At 42.1% G+C, this 17,845-nt stretch overlaps 1 protein-coding gene and 1 non-coding gene across 3 annotated transcripts in view; one reads left to right on the plus strand and one right to left on the minus strand.

The window, feature by feature from the left end:
- The window catches only part of LOC144379080 (uncharacterized), a 217,304-nt gene that overhangs the window by 112,161 nt on the left and 87,298 nt on the right, over positions 1-17,845 (plus strand). The gene's annotated exons all lie outside the window — the stretch shown is intronic.
- On the minus strand, positions 584-690 carry LOC118553272 (U6 spliceosomal RNA). Its single transcript, XR_004925923.2, has one exon. It is a non-coding gene; the product is annotated as a U6 spliceosomal RNA (small nuclear RNA).

Below are 17,845 nucleotides of genomic sequence, written 5' to 3' on the forward strand. Positions count from 1 at the left end.
AGACTCCATTCATGAAGCTTTTCTTTCCCTTTCTTTCCTCCTCCCTGCCTGCCTGCCTTTCCTTCCTGACTCTTCCTCCTTCCTCCTTCCTCCTTCCCTTTTTTCTTTCTTGGCACGCCAATGCCTTATTCCTTACTGTGTGCCATTCATTTTGGTTCCAAACTTTAGAAGTAAGCACTCTATTTGACTTATTTCCACTATGGGCTGAATTCTGCTCTCCCTGTCCCTGTCCTGAGTTGAAGTCCTAACCCCTTAGTGCCTCAGCATGAACTGTATTTGGAGACTCTAAGGAAGCAATTAAAGTTAAATAAGGTGATTGAGGTGGGCCCTAATCTTATGACCAGTGTCCTTAATAAGAAGAAATTAGGGCACAGACGGCTGTAGAGGAAAGGCCATGTGAGGACACAGTGAGAAGCCAAGAGAGAGCCCTCAACAGAAAGCAGCCCTGCTGGTACCTCGATCTTAGACTTCTCAGCCTCTAGAGCTGGATCATTTTCTGTTGTTTAAGCCACCTGGTTTGCGGTACTTTGTTATAGTAGCCCCTAGCAAACTAACACATCCTCTGAGATTCTTTTTTTTTTTTAAAAATATGGAACACTTCGTGAATTTGCGCTTCCTCCTTGCACAGGGACCACGCAGAACTCTCTGGGTCATTCCAGTTTTAGTATATGAGCTGCTGAACGAGTGCTCCCCTTAGATTCTTTAATCCCCCAATTTACCAGAGTTTTTAAAAAATTGGCTCTGCTGGACCCGGGGCCTCCCTGTTGCCACACGCCAGTCATGGCCAACGTAACTGCGGTAGCGTGAGGGTGAGCCGACCCTGAACTACAGCATTTCCCAACAGCCCCGTACACTAGTTCATTTTAATCTGTAATATCGCTGGTGTTCGTGAGCGTGATCAGGACACAGAGGAGACTCAAAAATGTGGTGCTGTGTGGGTGCGAAGGAAGGAAGACCATGACCAAAGATAAAAATTTTGGCCAAAAATGTCCTCTTACTGTTGTGCTGGCAAAGTTTTTCTCCCTCCGTGCAACAGACGCGTGTGGGAGCGCTCATCAGAATCCCCGTGTTTGGGCAAAAACACTGGAAGACTGCAGATGGCAGCATGACCTCGAACATGATTATTTTAGAGCAAAACCACTGCTTCTGTGTCTTTCTTTTCTTTCTTTCTTTCTTTCTTTCTTTCTTTCTTTCTTTCTTTTCTTTCTTTCTTTCTTTCTTTCTTTCTTTCTTTCTTTCTTTCTTTCTTTCTCTTTCTTTTTTTTTTTTTTCCTTTTTCTTTTTTCCTAGTGGGCAAGTTACTGGAACCTTTTAAAAAATGATTATTTATGGTGCAAACTTAGAAAAGCAATTATGCCTGTCAAGGTCCCACCTGTGGCCTGTGCTACAAAGTGTCAATCAGCAAGATCCCCCTTGAAAGGCCTCTAGGCGAGTACATGGTTATTCAGCTACCACCTTGGAGAACCCCAACTTGGATTTAAACATATTTTGAAATTACATGTCGGAGATGTTCCCGGCCTTCTTTCAAGTTCCTAAAGATAAGTTTACCAAATGCTCAAGTAATAATGATTCTCAGAACTTACAGCAACAGAGTGGGAAGACTGAGAGCTGCCTTTTAGACAGCAGCGTACATGCTACTCTGCAATGGATGGACGGATAGATACCCTGCAGATTTTCCCCATTCATTTTCCAAATAGTTGCTTCAGGGAACTCCAAGAAGGACCATTGTCAGCAAAATCTAAAACTCTATACCAGGGGTCAGCAAACTTTTTCTCTACAGGCCCACGTGAGTAAATATTTTCAGCTTCTTGGGCCACATGGTCTTTATCACAACTCTGCGGTTGTCCCCCCAAAGCAGCCACAGATAATACATATACCAATGGGCAAAGCTGTGTTCCAATAAAACTTTATTTACAAAAGCAGGCAGGCAGATTTGGCTGTGTGTCATTGTTCACCAGCATCTGCTGGGCCTGCTATCCCTCTGAGGAAGACTCTGTATGGGGTTTGAACTCATCTATACACTTTGCTTTCCCTCATTTTTTTCCCCTCCCTTAAATGCTGCTATGTTCCACACATATTTCAATTATGGTCTTGTGTCATCTTTTTTCTTAAGGTAAAATGTTGGATTGGGTGGAGTAGGGAACTGACTCTTGAGCTTGATGTTATAGACCAGTCTGATCACGATGTTGGCCTGGGCATATCTCATTTTTTTTTCTTCCCATGGGACCCATCTGGGTTGGGCACAGTCTTAGGGAAAAGGGTTGAGACTTGGGATTGTGCTCAGAAACGGTCCAGTAAGTATGAAGGCAATGGAGAAAATGCTCTTTAGGTATCTTGGGGGTAAAGCATGTGCCTTTTAACTAAACAACCAGCTTAGGGAGTAAATTACCTTAGTAATTAGAGATCATGTACATATACATTTATGAACAGTGGCCTGTATGTAAAATATGCGTTAAACATATGCATTAAATTCTCAAGAAGTTGATGTATTTATTAATTATCAATAATCAGGCCCCATGGGTGCTAATTCCACATACAGTCCACTTGAGGCCATTTGCCAATGTCTAGTCTCTAGTGGAAGATGGTTTAGATGGAGATAATGATGATGAATGTGGAAATCAGCAAACATGAGGTCCTCAACGCTGTCTTCAGGCAGACCCAAGCCCTAAGTGACCCCAGACTGTTTTGCTTCTTGAAGATATTCCCTTGAGGGAATTGACCTTCTAGGTTATTTCCCACCTATCCAGACTGGAGCAGATCCCAGAGGAATAAAGCAAATAATGTCCAGGAATTCACCCTGGTGAATTTCTTCTGTGGCAGGTAGAGATGGAAGGATGCTTTGGGTAGCTTCTGGCCTCACCTTAATTCTACCGTGAAATCTAAGCATCTAAGAACATTAGAGGAGTGAAGCCCTTGAATATGAAACTGAAGCTGATTAAGGATACCTCTTCTTTCACACAAAAGCCCCTCAAGATACACTTTGCAAAGATATATTTTGTATGGATTAATTTATGAGTAAACTCTGTCATCTGTATGTGTAGTATGATACCCATTGATTAAAAAGTAGGCAGAAACCTGTGGTTGGCCTTCAAATACTGAGCTGGGGTCATTTGAATTCCTGCTTTATGTCAGCTCTCATAGGGAAGTAAAGGAATTCCAGAGACTTACCTGTCCAAGGAGAGACTTTGTCTATTTTCATCTTTCTTGACAGTTTGGAAATCTTATTGCGTGGCCTGGGTTACAGAAATAGACAAAATGAAAAAGAGAAATCTGCTTTGTAGGAACAGACTTGGAAAATGTGGTTGCTAAGATAGTGATAAGCTTTATGTAGGGGGGACTTTCCATTATAATTATACTCAAAGAACCAGAAAAGTGAACTCAGATGAAAAACATACCTTGGGTACTTGGAAAATGTGCCTCTATAGACAGGTTGTGTAAAACCCTATCAAAGGAATTATCCGTAGGAAGACTTGAGAATTTGTTTACGGCTTTGGGGTGAAAAGTACTGCCTAAGTTGTTTTAATTACTGGCTGAAATTTGGTGGAAAGAGGAAAAAAAAATCCTCCAGATGATACAAAGTAGACTTATTTCCTCATGCTCCATGGATAATTTTTGGGAAACATTTTCATTTTCCACCCTTACTTGACAAGCTTTGAATATGTATTTTCACTGCGTATCTGAACATCTTTCCTGGGTTCCAGATTGTGCTGTCCAGTATGACGGCCACCAGCCCCGTGTTGCTACTAAGCACTTAAAATGCAGCTACTGTGACCAAGGAACTGCATTGTTAATTTTACTGAATTTCAGCTAATTTAAATTTAAACAGCCACATGTGGTTATGGCCACTTTATTGGGGGCAGGACAGATATGGAGCATTTCCATCATCATGGAAAGTTCTATGTAGTGCTCTGTTCTAGAGTGTGAGAGATCCAAGTTTTTTTTTTAAATTTTTTTATTGTTATGTTAATCACCATACATTACATCATTAGTTTTAGATGTAGTGTTCCATGATTCATTGTTTGTGCACAACACCCAGTGCTCCATGCAGAACGTGCCCTCTTTAATACTCATCACCAGGCTAACCCATCCTCCCACCCCCCTCCCCTCTAGAACCCTCAGTTTGTTTTTCAGAGTCCATTGTCTCTCATGGTTTGTCTCCCCCTCCGATTTCCCCCCTTCATTCTTCCCCTCCTGCTATCTTCTTCTTCTTCTTTTTTTCTTAACATATATTGCATTATTTGTTTCAGAGGTACAGATCTGAGATTCAACAGTCTTGCACAATTCACAGCGCTCACCAGAGCACATACCCTCCCCAGTGTCTATCACCCAGCCGCCCCATCCCTCCCACCCCCCACTCCAGCAACCCTCAGAGAGATCCAAGTTTTATTCACAGAGTTGTTTTTAATCTTGGTTTTCTCCCAGCTGACAAAGTGTAAAAAGGAAGGCTATGAAGAAGGTAACTTTGCTCCCATTTTATTCAGACAGTCTTAACATTTGTTCAAAACTCTTTTCCCCCTATTCTGAGTAATTCCATTTCTTTTTATCTGCAGCATTTTGTATTTGTTTTTTCTCATGTAGTGAAATACAAACATAGTAATTTCAGGAAACTCTTTACTTAGTTGTGCTTGAAATATCCTCACTAATCCTTAGAGTCATAACTGAGTGGACAATCCCATATTCTTAGTAGAAAAGACAGAAAAGAGAAAGATCTGTTTTCTTTGTTTGTGCCAAACAGGAAAATGCTGCAGTTTAGCAATAGAAAATTCAGAGGGAGGAAGCTTTTTAGGTCTTGAAAATGGACTCAGAGATGTGCGTGTTAATGTACCTTCCTGCTCTCTTTAATTTCTCAGGAGGATATCGGTGAGTATCCAACTTAGGCTTTTGTTTTTGTTTTTGTTTTCGGTCTCAACGTTAAGTACACATTAGCTTCAGGAAAAAGAATAAACCTTTATTTTTATTTTTTACTTAGAATTGAAAAAAATTAAAATGTATTCAGCTTACATCAACCCTCCCCCTCTTATACACACAAAACATCCAGAAGATTTTGGATACACTTTTACATATTTGTTTTCCCATTTGAATAATGGGAAAAAAGTTGAACAATAGTTTACACGTTGATGTCTGAAGGATATATAAAAAACCTGAAATATTTTGTCAGAAAAAATTTTCAGCAGGCACATTTGAGTGGACAGTATGTTTCTTTTTTTCCTTAAGGTCAGTTTTGCAGACTAAGAGACCATGGACTTGGAAATTCATGCTGTATTGAAGGAACCTTTATTTTTAGGTCATGGTTTACAACCTTGTGTAAATATATTTCAGGATGTACGTAATGATCTCAAAATGGTCATATACCATCAAAACGGTCAAAATGATAATTTTCTAATAATTCCATCAGGAAAAACAAATTGAAAGTGAAACATGTTGAAATTATGAGGGAGCAAGCCACCTGAGAGCACCAGTCCTGTCTGTTTTGTCCCCGAGGTAAATCCAAGTGCCCCCAAGCCCCTGTGCTGTACTTGGTTTCTATAGAATGAATGCATTTAAATGTACCAGTCAGTTTGTCTATTATTATGTAGTAAGAAACATAACCACAGGAACGTTGGGGATCAGGGCCTCCTCTGGATGATTTTCAAGGCTGGAGACCCTACTGTCCAGAGAGGCAGGCGGTGACTTGGGATAAGCAGCCCCGGAAAGGTTTCTAGAGAGGCAGACCCAAGTGTCAGAGACAGATGGGGTTAACGGTCCCTGCTGGCATTTATACTTTAAGGAGCTTCCCAGCTTTCTGGTTGATGTAAAGTAGAAGGATGGGAGTGGAGGAGAGTCATTCCCTAGGTCCACATCAACACCCAGATTCCCATTCTTTCCCCTTTATCTTGTCTCATCTGTAGATTGTCAGAAAAATACATCAGCAGCATTGCACCCCACTCAAAAGATTGCCAACACCTTCTCCAAATAAGAGTGATCAACATATTTAATAGACTTCAGCTGTCTTTTTGGGTGATCTGGCAAAAAACTTAACTGAAAAAGTCAGATTTAAAAAGAAGCACTGCTTTATTGCTTAAATGTGGAAATAATAGAGACCACCAGCTAATATTTTCGTGAAAAAGAAAGTTAAATATGTCCATTGCTACTTCAATAGCGTATACATAAATGGAAGGTGACAAAGGGGAGTAATATGTGAAAAGGGGCTCAAGTTTGCCCTGAACTCATTACTATTCTGAGCTCTCCACCCACAACAGTGATCTGCATGTCATCTGAAGAAGCTGAGAAACAATCTGCAAACCCTCCAACCGTGCTGTCTCCAAATAAATAAAGGCGCAGTGCAATTCACTTTTCAATGTCTCCCTCCCTCCCTCCAACCCACTCTTGCCTCTGTTTCTCCTTGAAAGTGATTCTTGACTTTGCGCTTTCCTCTTGCCCTTGGATGCTGGCTGGACTCCAAGCAGCAGTGGAAACTTGTGAGTTTGGCAGACCTGACTTGTGAAATTATGCAGTTTGGTACATTTAGCCCATTTAGCCAAGATGTGACAGCAGTGACGTGATGTATGCAGAGAAAGGCACGATTCTTGACAGCTGTTGAGAGTCCTTCAAAGAAATATATGTCCCCTACAAGCTTTCATTCTGAAGTTGGTGCACACCTCCGAGGTGGCCCAGAAATCATACAGCAGCTCATCTTGTTTCTTCCTTCCTCCCTCCCTTCCTTTCTTTTTCTTCCTTCTTTCCTTCCTTCCTTCCTTCCTTTCTCTCTCTTTCTTTTTCTTTCTTTCCCTCTCTTTCTTTCTCTCCTTCTTCTCCTCCTCCCCTTCCTTCTCCTCCTTCTCCTCCTCCTCCCCTCCTTCTTCTTTACATTCTATGAACTAATTGAACTCTGAAAAACCATTTAAACACAAGTAGGGCATGATTTCAACACTTCCAAAAAAACAGAAATAAAAAAGTGGCTGATACTTGAAATCTTGTTTTCTCTAGCCCTGCCCCCAGAGCCTCAACAACATTTTTAATAATAAATAGATAAAACTCCACCGAGGACAGAAACCCCTCCCCACCAACAGTTTTGTATTAGTTGGGGCTCTTGTCTCTTTCTACATCTGGGTTTATAGGTAACCTCTTTGAGCCTCCCCGACTCTTCAGTTCTCTAAGCAGAAGGAGATGAGAGCTCCTAGGACTTACTATAAAGATGGGATTTAAAACTCCGTGAATCTTAAAATATGAATAACTGAAAGGAAACCCGAGTGCCAGTTTTGACTTTCCCATCTGGACTGGTCGTGGCTTTTATTTCCTCCGCACCTGCCTCTCATCCTTTTCTTTGGGAACAAACACAGTCAGCAGGGTATCTAGAAAGGATATTAACATATTCAGGTTTCTGGTTTGGGAACAGCGAGTCTCCTGTTCCCCCAGCCCCCCTGAAGTGAGGTGTGGAAGCATCCTGATGTTTTATTGCCCTGATGAAAGAGCAGGAGGCAAAGACAGATTAGGTTTTGTGGAATGGGGCAGCCAGAAAATAAAGGTGGCTGGGTCTACTTTTAGGGACGGTGTGCACCTGACATTTACTAGCTGCCTGTCCATATTCTCATCCTTGGAATTAGAAATGGGCTTGCTCTCCTGGCCCCCTTGTTGCAGCAAGAGCTGCTATGGGTGTTGCTGCTGGACTTTGTAAGGAAGTCTCGTGCATGCTGTCTGTGGCAGATTGCAAAACGTGGTCTCAACCTTTCACCCCTCCTTGTGTCCATGCCTCCTTTCAATGTGACTTTGCAGTTCCTTCTATCAAAAGGTAGCATCTGTTTTCCACTGCACATGGGCTGACCTGCTATGGTCTTTAGAATGTGGTAGAAGTGATGATGAGCCAGCAGTCGATGACCTCTGCTGCAGAATTCCAAGATGACCACAGTGACCCTCACCCTGTGTAATCTCCTTGCTTTGAGTTGGTCAGAACCTGTGAGTATGATGAATTATCACTGTTATGAGTACATTGTAGCAGAAGGGATTTTTTAGAAAACATAATTAGCTTTACCAATCAGTTGACCTTAAGACAAAGAAAGTATTCGGTGGGCCTGACCTAATCCCACAAGCCACAAGACAATCTGGGTCTGGAGGTCAGAGACTGGGGAAGTCAGAGATCTGAAGCCTGGGAACTATTGGAAGCATCCTTGCTGGTTGGAGAGGACCCTGTGATAAGGAGTGTGGGAAGCCTCTGGTTTGCTGAGAGTGACCTCTGACTGACAGCCAACAAGGAAACAAGGACCTCAGTCCTACAACCGCAGGAATTTAATTCTGCCAACACCAAGAATAAGATGGGAAGCAGATTTTGTTCGCCCTAGAGTCTCCAGACATGAACTCAGCCTAGCTTTTTTCAGCCTTGTGATGCCCAGAGCAGAGAAGCCAGTCATGTTCTATTGAACTTCTGATTTACAGAACTGTGAGCTAATAAATGATTGTTGTGTTAAGTTCATGGTAATTGTTATTACAAGAGTAGAAACTTAAAACAGTTTCAAAAGACCTGTGCATTTCTGTCCTCCCCTGGAACCTTGCCAAGGTCATGAGACCATGCCCAGACTCTTCTACAGGGAATGGAGCACAACTGAAGTGCCCCCACTGCAGGCTGGGCTATTTCTAGAAGCAGAGCCATGTTATCCCCCCAGAAGCCCAGAGTTCAGCCCGGAGTAGAACCACCTAGCTTATCCTAGTCTAGATTGCTAACCTGCAGAATCATGAGTGCTGTGGTCTAAATATTTGTGTTCCCCCTAGATTCATATGTTGAATCCTAACCCCTGTGTGATTAGGGCATGAGGACAGAACCCTCACGAATGGGATGGGTGGTCATATAGAAGAAATTCCAGAGAGATCCCTCACCCCTTCTGCCATATGAGGTTACAGCAAAAAGGTGGCTGGCTATGAACCACAATTCAGGCTCTCACCAGACACCAAATTTGCCAGCGCCAAGGTCTTGGGCTTCCCAGCATTCCAAACCATGAGAAATAAATGTTGTTCTTTATAAGCCACCCAGTCTGTGGAATTTTGTTGTAGTAGTCTGAACAGACTGAGACAATGAGCTACAAGAATGACTGTTGCTTGGTCTGTTATGTTTTGGGGTGGTGTGTTACACAGTATTATCTCATTGGCACACCATCTATCCTCGTGAGTAGGCCCCACCCTTTGGATGTCTTTGCTTAATGCTGACATGAACTTTATCACATTTAGAAGGGGTGGACTGATTGTGCTGTCTCGTGATGAGACCTCATTTCTGTGAAGTATTCAGGAGAGCCAGTGAAACTGTGGCCCAGGTTTTTCTTGTTCAGATGGAATCTTTTCCTCTGAGGGGTGGGGATCTCAGAGGATTTGGGTGTATTGCTAATACTGTGCTGGCCATGATTATACAGTATGCCTCTCTCTCTGGGAAACACTATTCATACAGATTTCTTTATCCTGACCTGTGGACCCTGATCTAGTCTCTTTCCACACCCCACCCCACTTGTCCCAGCCTTCTTTTGTTCTGGGTAAGGGAAGAGCAGCTTAGTGCACTGAGTCCCAGAGGGAGAGATGCATAAGTATGTCCGTGACCTAGAGTCTCTTGTCTTTATGAGTCCCCTTCACCTGTGCATACCCTCCTTGGAGACCTGGGACATTCCTTTGCTATAGCATCTGTTGTATTGTCTTTGGGAGTCCACTTGTTTCTTCCACACTAGACCCTGTGCTCCTGGCACACAAATCCTTTGTTTTATTCATGTCTGACTCGTGGCACACATCACAGTGCCTGACACCCATGGGCACTCAAATATCCATTGAATAAATGTGACTACATATGAAGGTACACATATGACCATTTTTCTGTTAAAATAATTTTTTTGGCCATTCTTTAAAAAAAAAAAAAAGATGTGAAATCATGAAGAGACAAAGGTCCCCAGGCATGATATCTCTGTGCAGTATGTAGGGCTAGAAATAGCTGTTGTACGGGGCTGGAACTTCAAAGGCTGCAGGGCACTAAGTGTCGCCATGTTTGATCTATAGTCTCTATCAGAGAACAAAAGGGCATGAGAGACTGGGGAGCTGATAAAAGCAAGCATCTTGTTTCAAGTTCAAAGCAGTGCTTTTGTGACCTGTTACATTATCAGGAGTGACACATCCCACCCGTGCGCTCTGGACAAACCTTTGGGTGTCACCGCCTCTGTCTGGGCTACGAGCTATGGGCACCTCTCTTGGCTGTAAGTGCGGGGTCTGCGGCATCCCCGGGCAGCCAGTGGTTGACTCCAGTGACTGCCTGCTTTTAAGCCGGGTGTGTGTTTTATTTTCTGTCAGAGCTATTGTTTCATTCCTGTCCTAAAACATCAGATTTAGGGGATACTTAAGGACACAGAAGGAACAATTGAATCTCATTTCTGAAATGAGATGTTTTCACTGGCAAGTATAAATGTCTTCATCAAATAGTTGCTTCCAAGCAGATTCTGAATATGGGGAAGTGTAATTACAATACAGAATATCGCACTTTTTCAGGGATTGGGTATTTATAGGTTCTGGCTTCATCACATAGTATCTGTATGACTGTGGGTTACTCAATCTCTATAAGTTTCAATTTCTTTACATGCAAACTAGACATCATAATATAAACAGGGTATTGTGAGTGCTGGGGGGTTGCTCATTCCTTACTCCTGGTGTTTCTTTCCATTTGGAAGGACCTCCTTCTTTCCTTTCTCCCCTCTCCATTATCAGATGAAGGCTAATAGACTCTCCACTTCTCCCTCACTCATTCCAGAATTCATTTACTCGATTGGTGGGTATGAAAGAGCATGAGTGAGTAGTGTGCCTCACCCTCTATCATTTCTCCTGGGGGCAGGCTGCTTACAGGGTGCTGGAACTTTTTCTGCTGGGATGGGACAAGGACAAAGGGAAGTCTGCTGCCCTCCCCCAGCACCACCTGACTTATCTGTCATGGTGGGCTCTGCCCTCTGATCCTTGCCTCCTGGTAATCATGTCCCATGTGTAATTTCCCCTCCCCTTAAAGGGTGGGCATGACCTGGTGACTTGCTTCTAACAAACAATATGGCAGAAGTGATGGGATATCACTTCTGAGATTAGGTTACAAAAAGATTGTGATTTCCGTCTTTCTGGACCCCTCTCTATATTATAGAACCCTCAAGCCAAGCAAACTGCTCCGTTAGAAATGGCCCTAAGGAGAGGTCCACATAGCAGGCACTAATGTCTCTGGCAATAGCCAGCAAGGAACTGAGGCCCTCAGTCCAACAGCCTGAGGAACTAATCCTGCCAATAGTCAGTGAATCTGGAAGCCAGTCTTCTCCTAGTTGAGCCTTTAGATGACCACAGCCCCTGCCAACACCTTGATCGTAGCCTCATGAGAGTCCCTGAACCGGACCCCTAATCAGCTCTGCTGCATGAAGATTCCTGACCCACATAAATTGTGAGGTAAGAAATGTTTGTTATTTAAAGCTACTAAGTTTTGGGGTTATTTGTTACACAGCAATAGGTAACTAATAGAGCTGGATAGACCTGGGTAATTCTTTTTTTTTTTTTTTTTAAGATTTTATTTATTTATTTGACAAGGGAGAGAGAGATAGCGAGAGAGGGAACACAAGCAGGGGGAGCGGGAGAGGGAGAAGCAGGCTTCCCACTGAGTGGGGAGCCCAATGTGGGACTCGATCCCAGGACCCCGGGATCCCGGGACCATGACCCGAGCCTAAGGCGGATGCTTAACGATGGCTCCCCTAGACCTGGGTAATTCTTGTTCAGTTTTGGGAAGCCCTTTGTCCCTCCAATGTAAGTGTATTCTCCAGCCTTGCCCAGATTGGTCATGAAGAGTGGTTTGTTCCCCACCTGCATTTTTCTTTCTGTCTTATTTCCCAATTGTTTGTTAATTCGAAACCTGGACAAGGGAGAGATGTGTTATTTATTACCCGCCAGCCCTCCACGAAAATCCTCCACATGAAGGCTTTTCATAGGGCTTACTTGTCTTTAAGAATTGCTGTAGGGATTGCTGCAAGTGAAGTTAGTAGTTTTGCCTGAGACAGCATTTCCCCCGTCTCTCTGCTATCACTAGAAATGCTCATGCTCTTTCTAGGCCTGTTACAGGCTTATGCTGGAGGCTTCTGCGCTTTGAAGTCTCTCCATCTCCGAACCCAATTCACAAACTTTTCCAAGGCCACTGTCTTGGCTTTCCGTTTGCTCCTCCTATCAAAACCTCCCCATCTGATGCCCAGATCCCAGGAGTAGAAATCTCAAGTTCATGTGAAGTCAGTGTGGGAGGAATTTGGGGGCTTAAGCAGATGCTGAAATTTGAGATCACTTCAGGAGGAGGACAGGCTTTCCTACCTGATCGTAGAGGCATAACCATGTTACTTTGGGGAGAAGCAAAGACAGAAATCCGGACTATTATTAAATAGTTAGACTTCTCAGAAAGTGTTAACAAGGCTGCAAACATTTGGGCACCCTTTGGTTTTTCTCACTTGTTCTTTCTCAGTTCGGGGAATTTAAACGTGTGCACTAATTCCAAGGCTTTGGTCACTCCTGGACATTTCTCAAACATGCTCCAGGATTGCCCCTGGATGAATAGCCTCTCACGAGGAGTCATAACTCCCTGGAGGGCAGGGAGTGGGCACAGTTTGACCCCCTCTGGAGGGAAAGAGGGAGAGACGTGGGGCCTGGCATCTCAAGAAAGTTAAAATGTGCTGTTTCCATTTCTTCCCTTGCATCCTATTTCAGATTCTGTTTTTTTTTTTTTTTTTTTTTTTAAAGGATTTAAAAACAGAAAAACAGCATTTGGATTTTATAAAATACAACAGATCAATTCCTACTTGTGGTTTTACCCTGGAGCCTGGCATACAGAACTGTTCTAACAGATATTTTTCAAAAATCATTAGGCTCACCAGAATTTAAGCTGGCCCATGACTTTTGGATTGGATCCATTTTTTTTTATTTTAAATCTAATACTTTTCCACCCCCAGTGGTCTCTGGCCTTTAATCCTGCTCTCTATAACACAAATTTAGGAAAAAAACATGTATTTGCCCACTGAAGATATACTTTCATATTCTTTCACATTCATGGGTTTCTGAGCAAGCATAACTGCTTGAATAGGAAAGAAAAGCACAGCTGATGAATTTCCTGCTGTTTAGTCAGCCTCCATGATTTTTAATAATCCTCAATTTCTGATACCAACCTCTCAATTTCCTTTGGGGCTACCCTGGTGATATGCTTATTTTTGTATCTGCATTAGATTATCTAGGGTAATCAAAAATCATTGGTGATAGTTATTTAAAAAGGGTTTTATTTTAGGAGACATTACATAATTTTAATGTACAGTTAATATGTAATATATCTGCATAGTTAATTTGTGAAAGTCCCTATCATTTAACTGGGGCACTGGATTAGTTTCCTATTGCTACTGTAATAAATTACCAAAAACTGAGCATCTAAAACAACACACTTTTTAAAAATCTTACAGTTCTGGAAGTCAGAAGTCTGAAATGGGTCTCGTGAGGCTAGATGTCAGCAGGGCTGGTTCCTTCTGGAGGCTTGGGGGTGGGAGGATCTGTTTTCTTGCCTTTCCCAGTTTCCAGAGGCTGCCTGTATTCCTTGGCTCATGGCCGTGCAGGGCTCCAATCTCTGTTTCCTTTGTTATATCTCCTTTGACTCTGACATTCATGCCTCCTTCTTTCACTTACAAGGACCCTTCTGATTCCAGTGTGCCCACTCAGGTAATTCAGGAAAAAAAATCTCCCTATCTCAGGGTCCTTAAATTAGTCACATCTACAAAGTCTCTTTTTGCCATGGAAGGTAACACATGCACAGGTCCCAGGGATGAGTACGTGCCCATTTTCAGTGGACAGAGTCATTATTCTCTTAGCCATAGGCTTTTTCAGAAGAACACTTACTTCGGTGTCATGAAATACAAGGGTCTCAGACTGTCTCTGTTTGATGGTTGGTACCAAGGCCAGGATGAGACAAATGCTACAGTCCTTATTATCATTATTGCTATTTTTTTTAGACAGGATACAACAGATTTTATTGCTGTTTTCTTTTGAATTCTCAGGTAACTCTGAGACCATTTTGGTGTGCCAACTTGCCCTATTATAGAAGAGATCATCTTGAATTCAATAAATAAACCATTCAGTATCTTTTCATGTCTTCTGCCCATTTTTTGACTTGATTATTTATTTTTTGGGTGTGGAGTTTGAGAAGTTCTTTATAGATCTTGGATACCAGCCTTCTATCTGTAGTGTCATTTGCAAATATCTTCTCCCATTCTGTGGGTTGCCTCTTTGTTTTGTTGACTGTTTCCTTTGCTGTGCAGAAGCTTTTATCTTGATGAAGTCCCAAAAGTTCATTTTTGCTTTTGTTTCACTAGCTTTTGGAGATGTATCTTGAAAGAAGTTGCTGTGGCCGATGTCAAAGAGGTTACTGCCTATGTTCTCCTCTAGGATTTTGATGGATTCTTGTCTCACATTGAGGTCTTTCATCCATTTTGAGTTTATCTTTGTGTATGGTGTTAGAGAATGGTCGAGTTTCATTCTTCTGCATGTGGCTGTCTAATTTTCCCAGCACCATTTATTGAAGAGACTGTCGTTTTTCCATCGCATATTTTTTCCTGCTTTGTCGAAGATTATTTGACCATAGAACTGAGGGTCCATATCTGGGTTCTCTATTCTGTTCCATTGGTCTATATGTCTGTTTTTATGCCAGAACCATGCTGTCTTGGTGATCACAGCTTTGTAATATAGCTTGAAATCAGGCAACATGAAGCCCCCAACTTTGTTTTTCTTTTTCAACATTTCCTTGGCGATTCGGGGTCTTTTCTGATTCCATACAAATTTTAGGATTGTTTGTTCCAGCACTTTGAAAAATGTTGTTGGAATTTTGATCGGGATGGCATTGAAGGTATAGATTGTTCTGGGTGGCATAGACATTTTAACAATGTTTCTTCTTCCAATCCATGAGCATGGAATATTTTTCCATCTTTTCGTGTCTTCTTCAATTTCTTTCATGAGTGTTCTGTACTTCCTAGAGTATAGATCCTTTACCTCTTTTGTTAGGTTTATTCCTAGGTATCTTATGGTTTTTGGTGCTATTGTAAATGGAATCGTTTCTCTAATTTCTTTTTCTACAGTCGCATTGTTAGTGTATAAGAAAGCAACTGATTTCTGTGCATTGATTTTGTATCCTGCCACATTACTGAATTGCTGGATGAGTTCTAGTAATTTGGGGGTGGAGTCTTTTGGGTTTTCCACATAAAGTATCATGTCATCTGTGAAAAGAGAGAGTTTGACTTCTTCTTTGCCAATTTAAGAAGACATACAATTGGCTAACAGACACATGAAAAAATGTTCATCATCATTAGCCATCAGGGAAATTCAAATCAAAACCACATTGAGATACCACCTTACATCAGTTAGAGTGGCAAAAATGTACAGGGAAAGAAACAACAAATGTTGGAGAGGTTGTGGAGAAAGGGGAACCCTCTTACACTGTTGGTGGGAATGCAAGTTGGTACAGCCACTTTGGAAAACAGTGTGGAGGTGCCTCAAAAAATTAAAAATAGAGCTACCCTATGACCTAGCAATTGCACTCCTGGGTATTTACCCCAAAGACACAGATGTAGTGAAAAGAAGGGCCATATGCACTCCAGTGTTCATAGCAACAATGTCCGCAATAGCCAAACTGTGGAAAGAGCCGAGATGCCCTTCAACAGATGAATGGCTAAAGAAGATGTGGTCCATCTATACAATGGAATATTACTCAGGCATCAGAAAGGATGAATACCCAACTTTTACATCAACATGGATGGGACTGGAGGAGATTATGCTAAGTGAAATAAGTCAGGCAGAGAAAGACAATTATCATATGGTTTCACTTATTTGTGGAACATAAGGAATAGCATGGAGGACATTAGGAGAAGGAAGGGAAAAATGAAGGGGGGTAATCGGAGGGAGAGATGAACCATGAGAGACAATGGACTCCGAGAAACAAACAGGGTTTTAGAGGGGAGGGGGGTGGGGTGATGGGTTAGCCTGGTGATGGGTATTAAGGAGGGCACGTACTGCATGGAGCACTGGGTGTTACACGAAAACAATGGATCATGGAACACTACATCAAAAACTAATGATGTATTATTGTATGGTGACTAACATAACATAATAAAATTAAAAAAAATAAACCATTCAGTAAAGAAATCATTTAGTTTAGGAACCAGTAGGTTTAGACTACTTGAAACTACATGTCTTGCTATAATTAAATAGGAGCAGACTGTTTCAGATTCTACATGTATGCATGCACACACTACATGTAAAATAAAGGCACATTTAACATCTACAGAATCTACAACCCATCACTGGAAAGTTTCCACGAAGGCAAGAAGACCTGTCAGGCTATTCTTTTGAGTTTATCTACCTGCAGATTTTAATTTCCTGGCATACTTCAAGTGGAATAAAATCTTGATGATCTGTCCAAATTTCATCTGCCGTAATGAACGTTACAGATCATTAAAGATGACCATCTCTTGTGCTTCCTGTACATGGAAATCTCCACTGATTCTTCACTGCCCGCTTTATTTTTTTTAAATTTTTTATTGTTATGTTAATTACCATACATTACATCATTAGTTTTAGATGTAGTGTTCCATGATTCATTGTTTGTGCATAACACCCAGTGCTGCATGCAGAACATGCCCTCTTTAATACCCATCACCAGGCTAACCCATCCTCCCACCCCCTCCTCTCTAGAACCCTCAGTTTGTTTTTCAGAGTCCATCGTCTCTCATGGTTCGTCTCCCCCTCCGATTCCCCCCCTTTATTCTTCCCCTCCTGCTATCTTTTTTTTTTTCTTAACATATATTGCATTATTTGTTTCAGAGGTACAGATCTGAGATTCAACAGTCTTGCACAATTCACAGCACTTACCAGAGCACATACCCTCCCCAGTGTCTATCACCTAGTCATCCCATTCCTCCCACCCCACCCCCCACTCCAGCAACCCTCAGTTTGTTTCCTGAGATTAAGAATTCCTCATATCACTTCACTGCCCGCTTTAACTTTTCCTGTGCTTTCTCCCCCTTGTCTGTTAGATGAACATCACCAAAACTGTTCTTTCCACCTTTTTCTGAATATCCTTGGTGATTTCCAGCATCCCTTTCTTTTTTGTCTTATTGTCCTTTGCCTGGACATTGCTCCTCTTTTCTTCTCTGCACTAATCTTAGATCTACTAACTGAAGGTCCGAATCACATTATTTGGACTTGGTGAATTCTGTGGCACCTATGACGCACCCTGTTCACTTAGTATTTTGAGCAGGCTATTTTATTTGTGGCAAGGTGCAACTTTGAAATTTTCACGAATGTATTTTTTTTCCCCTGATCACTATTTGTCTCCTGTCCCTTCCCTCCTTTTCAGGCAGCTGCCAGAGCACTAGGGTTTTATTAACTTGTCCAAAGGATGCTATTGATGAGGGAACAGAAGGCCAGCTGAGGACAAAGCAGAAGTTGACACCCCAAACCCCCCCACCCCAGATGGGATCTATGTGACTCTCCTCAGCCACTCCTGGATGCCCTAAAGCTAAGGAGAGGAAAAACACATAGTTAACCTATAAAGATCACAATCCTGCGAGACCTGAGTCTTCCTCAGTTTACAAATGCCTTAGCAATTTACAAGAACAAAGCATTTGTATCAATAACCTAGCTTCCAGAAGGAAATTAAGATACAATTAAATGTCCTTATAACCTGCAGCTCATTGACAGATACTTGAGGTGGGCAGAGTGTATTGTTCCTCCAGGAAGCTCCCAACTATCTTCATGTTAATGCCTTGCTAGAGGGAAAAACAACCTTAACTTGATAATGGCACGGTCTCTGGTATCC

The sequence above is a fragment of the Halichoerus grypus genome, chromosome 1 (assembly GCF_964656455.1).
Source record: "Halichoerus grypus chromosome 1, mHalGry1.hap1.1, whole genome shotgun sequence".
In the NCBI taxonomy this organism is placed as follows: Eukaryota; Metazoa; Chordata; class Mammalia; order Carnivora; family Phocidae; genus Halichoerus; species Halichoerus grypus.